Raw genomic sequence first — 7,500 nt, 5'->3', positions numbered from 1 at the left:
ATTGTTATCATTATCATTATCATTATTATAATTATTATTATTATTATTATTATTATTATTATTATTATTATTATTATTATTATTATTATCATTAATATCTTTATTATTATCATTAATATCTTTATTATTATTATTACTATTATTATTATTATTATTATTATTATCATTATTATTATCATTATTATTATTATTATTATTATTATTATTATTATTATTATTATTATTATTATTATTATCATTATTATTATTATTATTATTATTATTATTATTATTATTATTATTATTATTATTATTATTATTATCATTATTATCATTATCATTAGTAGTAGTAGTAGTATCATTATCATTAACTTTATCATCATTGCTATTATCATTATCAGTATTACCATTACTATTTTTATCACTATCATATCATAATCATAATCATTATTATGACTACTTCCATTATTATCATTATTTTTATCATTATCATATCCTCCTTTTCATCATCATCATCACCATTATTTTGTTGACGTTGTTGCATTATTATCATTGTTATTACAAATATCATCAATAATATCATTATCAACATCATTATTACCACGCCCACCATAATTATAATTGACATCAACATCATCATTACTGATATATATATATATATATATATATATATATATATATATATATATATATATATATATATATATATATATATATATATATATGATAGAAAACCTTACTTTACACAATACAAATTTATTGAAAGATGATCTAACAATTTCGATTTTTTTATCAGCATTTATGAAAAGATAGAAAAGAGAAATAATAAGGAGAATAATAATAGCAATTAAGTCAAGAAGGGCAGATGAGGACAGGTGAATAGAGACGAAGGGAGGTCAAGCCAGGTCAAAGGGCGTGAGGATGTGGGGAGCGAGGAGATTGTGTGGAGGAGAGTACTGATAATAATGATGATGGTGATAATGATAATAATAATCGTAATGATAATGATGATGATGGTGATAGTGATAATGATGATAATAATTGTAATAATAATAATAATAATAATAATAATAATAATGATAGTAATAATAATAATAATAATCGTGATAACAATAATAATAAAATAATAAAATCAACAATGATAATGATAGTAGTAACAATGATAATAATAATAATAATAATAATATCCTTATTATCAATAAAAAAATGACAATGATAATAATAATAATAGTAGTAACAATAATAACAAAAGTTATGATGATAATATAAAAATAATGATAATTATATAATAACCATAAGAATAGATACGCTGTTAAGGTTGATACTGTGTAGCTTGTTTATCAGGGGAGGATTCTACCACCTGCTGACGAAGGCGGACATCAGCGGAAGGAAAGACAATACGAGCTGCTGACGATGGCACCTGTGGTGGGTAACCCCGAGAGGCAAGCTTGATGAGATTGGCACCTGTCTAACTAAGGAATAGTTTTTTTTTTCACAGGAGACACATGAGGCGGGGTAGGTGGGTGCCTTCGAAGCAGAGGGAGGACTAGTGTGGGCTAGTTTGCAGCGGTGAATGTTCACCTGGCGAAAGGTGAGCGCGTAGTTGAGAAGGTGAAGGGGCGACGGTGTGGGTAGGTTTCCTCAGTGTAGGGCAGACTGAGAACGAAAAGGGGAGGGGTCTTTCTCAGAGGAGGATCATAGTAGAAGGTTCGACGCGCCTTGGAGAATGCAGCGTCGAGAATGCGGTTTGGTTAGCCCAGCATGGTGAAGGATCGACGCAAGAACTCGGTCTCTTCATCCAAATACTGGGGGATCACAGACGGCACAACGGAGCAGAAAGGTAGTGACTCCTCTCTCGGCATGGAGGGAGTGGCAGGAGAAGTTGAAACGACGAAATGGTCAGCAGAGCGACGAATCAGGGTTTCCAAGCAGAGAAGTTTATTGTCGATCTCCAATTCCACTCCAAAACGGCTGGAGGAGGAGAGTTTAATTTCGACAGGGAATCTGTGACGAAGGCAGGATCTTGCAGCCAGAGGGCAAGAAATAGTCGGCGTAAACCTCCACCAAACTGAAGGACGAAGGAAGATGGAAGACGCTCAGACTCGAAGATTTCTTAAACAAGTTGGTTAAGGCACGCAGAGTGTCTGGGAACAGAAGAGTTTTTTTCGAAAGAGTTGGAATCGACAAGCAACCGGAGAAAGATGTCGATGGCCAAAGGGAGACGAGAATTCTAGAGTAGGAGACGAAGATGAGCGAGAAAGAAGGAGTAAGAGACTGAGTCAGTCAAGGAACAAAAGGATGCGTCACAAAGCCCCAGGAGGTGATAACAAGGCGCAGAGAAATGAGGGAGGCAAGAGTTGATAACCCTAAAAGAGGCTCGCCTCAGGGCAACCATATGCTAGTTGTTTTCGGCATCGATGAAAGGTTAATCATAATGCGTTCTCGGGGATCGCTGGTCAGGGAAACTTGAGCGGAGGCGTCATTCAATAAACAATACTTAGCCTTATGCATGAATGAGGCAAGGACCACTACTGAGTTGCCCTTCTTGGAGGTCATGTTGATAACACCCTCCCTGAGCAGACGTTGCAAGGCCTCTCGTTAAGGCCTGGGGATGATGTGCTTAGGTGGAGGAGGGACTTAAGGACCGGGATAAAAGCACCCCGAAGGAGAGAGACGTCAAACAAGACGTTCCTGTGAGCAGTGATAAAATACTCGATGAAATAAAAAGGCCAGTTGAGGTAAGGGGGAGAGGACGAAGGGCAAAGGAAAGACCGAAGCCAAGGAGTTGTTGCCGGTGAGGGATCAGAAACAGGGAAGAGAGGGTGGTAACATCGTCGGTGAGGGAGAAGCGGGACCAAGGACTACGAGAGGTGAGGTCGGAGGGCTTCAGGGAGAGGGAGAAGCCACGGGTGGTGGAGGGGGACCCGGGGGAACTATAGGCAACGTCGGCCTTGAGCTGGCAGAATGATATATATACGTACATATTTATGTATATATATATATATAGATATACCTACATATATTACATATTTGCATATATACATACAGGGAGAGACAGAGAAGCAGAGAGAGAGAGAAAGAGAGAGAGAATAAGGGGAGAAAGAAAACGAGAGAGAGAGGGGGGGGACGAAAGAGAGAGAGAGAGAGAGAGGAGAGAGAGAGAGAGAGAGAGAGAGAGAGAGAGAGAGAGAGATCTGAAGGAGAGCAAGGAAGTAAAATGACTACTATTAAACCGTATATAATAATACACAGAACTGTCAAGAGGCCTTAGTGATATCTAGAGCAACGACCTATGAAGATTCCCCCCCCGGTGGATCTCGCTGAAAGAAAAGAATTCACCTCAAGATGTTTAAGATGCAAAAAGGCTCCCAAAGACTTTAGCAAGAAGAGTGAATGGCGAGGTAAACAGGTTGATAATGCAAGGGATTATTATGACTACTCTGTCTATACACAAGATGAGCGGGCAAAAAGTTCCAACGACAAAGATGCACAAGTAGTTAGGATGACACAGGAGCTGCCTCATCTTCACATTCCCTACATAACCGTAGCTGGAATGCCTGAGAGAGAGAGAGAGAGAGAGAGAGAGAGAGAGAGAGAGAGAGAGAGAGGCAGAAGTAGAAACAGAGAAGCGGAGATAGAGAGACAAACTGACAGAGAGAGAGAGAGAGAGAGAGAGAGAGAGAGAGAGAGAGAGAGAGAGAGACCTAATCATTATGAATTCGTGTTGATATCGTAACTCCCTGAGATATGGCATTATGTCTTCAGTCGTCAAGACATGGCACAATTAGCTGGGGATTTTTATCTTTTTTATTTTATTTTATTTATTTTTTTTTATTTTTTTTTTTTTTTTGGGGGGGGCACGGTGAATAAAACTCAACAGACTATAAACTAAATCCTATTGGATTAATGATATGTCTACATGGACTAAATGTTATGATGTATTTTCGATTTCTATATACAACATTTTTCTGGTATTCACGGATAATATATATGACTTTATTCATATGTTGCCACTAATCTTTTATGGAAAAAGAGTGAGTGTCATGATACTGGTGACACTGATATGATAACATTACATACACGTTTAGAAGCAAACATCTGATCTTGAACTTTTGGTTAAGAGGTAAATCTAGTACTTCTGTATATAAATGTACAGCATTAAGATATAGAAAGATTGATGATAACCAGGGGCGTCAACAAAGGGGGGGGGGGTCTGTAACTAAATTCAACACCCTTAGGGGTGGCAAGACAAACTCTAAGGGGGCAAACAGTCTTAAGGAGCAACTGCCCTCATAGCTTCCCCCCTCCCCATTTACGCTCCTGGTGTGTGTATGTGTGTGTGTTTGTGTGTGTGTGTGTGTGTGGTGTGTGTGTGTGTGTGTGTGTGTGTGTGTGTGTGTGTGTGTGTGTGTGTGTGTGTGTGTGTGTGTGTGTGTGTGTGTGTGTGTGTGTTGTATGTGTGTGTGTGTGTGTGTGTGTGTGTGTGTGTGCGTGCATGCATGTGAGTGTATGCGTATGCGTACGTGCGTCTGGGCGTGTTTTATTCATAATTTTAGCAAAAATCGACGTATGCAATTGACAGCGAATCATATTCACCTTTACAACCACAGACGGGGCTATTTATAGTCTAAATCTTTGTATTCAATACTCTCAGTCACGTGGACACAGCAGAGTGCATGCAAAGTAATCATTCCACTTTGTGTACAGACTGTACCTTGAGGAATATCATTTTTGGTCGATTTCATTTGCATGGACGAGAATTTTTTATATTTATAGACGAGTCAAGAATATTACTTTGACATATTTTTATTCCATGTTAGTTTTGAATATGATTTCATTCGTAATTACAAAAATAATCGTTCATTTTTTGCCTTTGGTCTGGTTCTCTGTTATTCTTTCTTTACATTTGTTTTCTGTGTACTAATAAAAAAGAACGCCTTTTCTTTTTCTCTCCCTAACACTTAAATCCACATAGAAAAAATACATATAGCAGCAAAATCACAACTAAAAAAAAAAATACATTTTAAAACGCACTAAAAACAACTTCACAACTCAAAAAAAAAAACATGACGTACTACAACATGTTTAAAAACAAAACACAAACACACAAATAACAATAATTTCACACACACACACACAAATATAATAATAATAATAACTAAATAAATAGCGTACGACAACACCTCCCTCAAAGGGAACGACGCCGAGTGCCACCAGCGAAGCCCGAGCGAGGCCCCGAGGCGCGCGATACCGCCCACTCCCCCATCCCAGCGGCACCTCCCAAAAATACTCGGCTTCTCGCACTCCACGGATTCCTTATTGGCACTCCCTCTGGCCCTCTCGCCGAGCTGGAGTTTGGCTCGCACATCCAAAGGACAGTAGCCGCGGGGGAGGAGGGGAGGACTGAGGACGTTTTGCACTCGATATCGGTGTTAAATAAGGGGTGATTAAGGTGAGTGCAGGTGAGGCCCGAGTCATGGCTCTCGGTGCCAGGCGAGAGTGCCAGGGATTTTTTTTTCCTTTTTTTTTGCTTTAATGTGATTTCCATGTGATTTTTATTGGTTGTTTTTATTTGTTTGGGTTATTTTCCTTGTTTTCATGCTCGGGTTTAGATTTGAAATTTATTTTTTTTTTTTAGTAATATTATGGGTTGATATGCAGTGAACAAGAAGGAAATGTATGGCTTCATTTCTTGTTAAATATCATTGTAATTTTCTGTTTTTGTGTTTGTATTATCACACTTTTTTATGAAAATAATATTGATATTCAAAGAGAAATTATTAATGAATAAATGTGAGACAGTTTTTTTTTTTTTTTAATAAACGATAATTTATTAAATGAATGAAAGAGACAGAGAAATATATGAAATAACAAATAGAATTAATAAGGTGTCGAAGCAATATCGGGCCAAAGTACGGAGAGAGAAATTAAATGTGGAAAGGCGGAAAGAACTTGGAAATCATGTCGTAATTCATGTCACGCCCTTAACCCTATGAAATGCGATAAAATTGCTTTGATGTGAAATCTGAACAGACCGGCAAAGAATCTCAAATTGGGAATCTTCCTCGGAATTATATTGCATGATTTTTGTTGCTTTTTTCCCTAGATTTACAAAGTACTTTCCAGATAGGGCGCGGTTTCAAGCAGTCTGCCGCTGCCTCCACCTATACACACTCCGGCAAAGACCAACGAAGCTTCCCCGCACATATTCTGGCAAAGTAGACCTACGGCTGGCTATTCACTCAATGATTAACCACCGGAAAGGTTAACAAGTTCCGTTTTGCCAAATTATCATAGGCCCAAAATGTTTAAGGATCAGCATCGTGCCCCTGAAGTTGGACCCGAGATTTTAGGCTTTCCATCGCAGATCATGGCGGGTTTTAAGGGGATGTCGAGGGAAGAAAGCCAGTGTAATTATGCGAAAAGATCCTATTTTGGAAAGCCCCTTTATGTCTTGATAACATTTTAAGATAAGATTTCGTGACCGTACACCGGCAAAAATACCCTGATGGGAATCAAATTCGGTAAGAATTCCTTTCCATTTTGTTATTTTGATTGTGTCTTTCAAAATTACGTTCTTGATGTAAATACTTAGTTGCTTGTAAACACTTATCATGTTCCAAATAAGCTATAAGCTGCTTGAGCTATAAATAAAGTATATTAAAAGTTATTTGGTGTTTGTGAATGTTTATACAACTCGAAGAAAATCTGTAATTTATCACTGAAAATAAGAGTGTGTTTTTTTTTGGTCTGTAAATTTTGAATTTTTTTTTTTTTTTTTTTTTTTTTCTCTTTCATACTTACAGTGTGAAGGAAGCATTTAGTGTAATATAATAATCTTTCATTTTAGTATTTGATTAAATTGACTGAAAAAATAGATTTTTTTGTATAGTTCAGACTGTTATTATACAATTTATGTCATGAGTTCTGATTTAGGTTGTGAACATTATATAACAGTTATGTGTTTTTATCTTTTTTTTTCTTGTTTCTGTGCCCTCGAAACATTTAAGTTTGCAAGAAGTGACTCATATTTCTATAGAAGATGAAAGTCCTTATCACAAGTGCCTTTTAACCATTTGATTTTCTTTTTATGCAGGTTAGGTAGGCAAAGATTTTTTTTTTCATCATATCTTTCTCAGATCCTTACATGCATTTTCTGTTTTTTTGTTTTTTTTCTCTCTCCTCTCTCCTCTCTCTCTCTCTCTCTCTCTCTCTCTCTCTCTCTTCTCTCTTCTCCTCCTCTCTCTTTCTCCCTCTCTCTCCCCCTTTTCTCTTCCTCCCTCTCTCCTCCCTTCTCTCTCTCCCTCTCTCTTCCCTCTCTCTCTTTTCCCCCTCGCTCTTTCCCTCTCCCCTCTCTCTTTCTCTCTCTCTTTCTCTCTCCTTTTTTTTCTTTTCTCTCTCCTTTCTCTCTCCTTTTTTTCTCTCTTTCTTTTTTTTTCCCTTTTTCCTCTCCCTCCCTCCTCTTTCTTTCTCCCCCTCCTCTCTTTCCCTTTCCCTCCCCCTCTCCCTCCCTCCCTTTTT

The 7,500-nt window shown here is 37.6% G+C and overlaps 1 protein-coding gene across 4 annotated transcripts in view; it reads left to right on the top strand.

Moving 5' to 3' along the window:
• Positions 1 to 5,218: 5,218 nt before the first annotated feature.
• LOC119582466 (neutral and basic amino acid transport protein rBAT-like) overlaps positions 5,219 to 7,500 on the top strand; it is a 19,555-nt gene continuing 17,273 nt past the window's right edge. For 2 of the 4 annotated variants that reach the window (XM_037930718.1, XM_037930716.1), the window contains exon 1: positions 5,219 to 5,431. The gene's annotated coding sequence lies outside the window, so the exon portion shown is untranslated. The remainder of the gene's footprint in view (positions 5,432 to 7,500) is intronic. The other 2 variants (XM_037930719.1, XM_037930717.1) reach the window with 2 other exon arrangements.

The sequence above is a fragment of the Penaeus monodon genome, chromosome 16, assembly GCF_015228065.2.
Source record: "Penaeus monodon isolate SGIC_2016 chromosome 16, NSTDA_Pmon_1, whole genome shotgun sequence".
Taxonomy (NCBI): domain Eukaryota; kingdom Metazoa; phylum Arthropoda; class Malacostraca; order Decapoda; family Penaeidae; genus Penaeus; species Penaeus monodon.
This window is presented reverse-complemented; position numbering and strand designations above follow the sequence as displayed.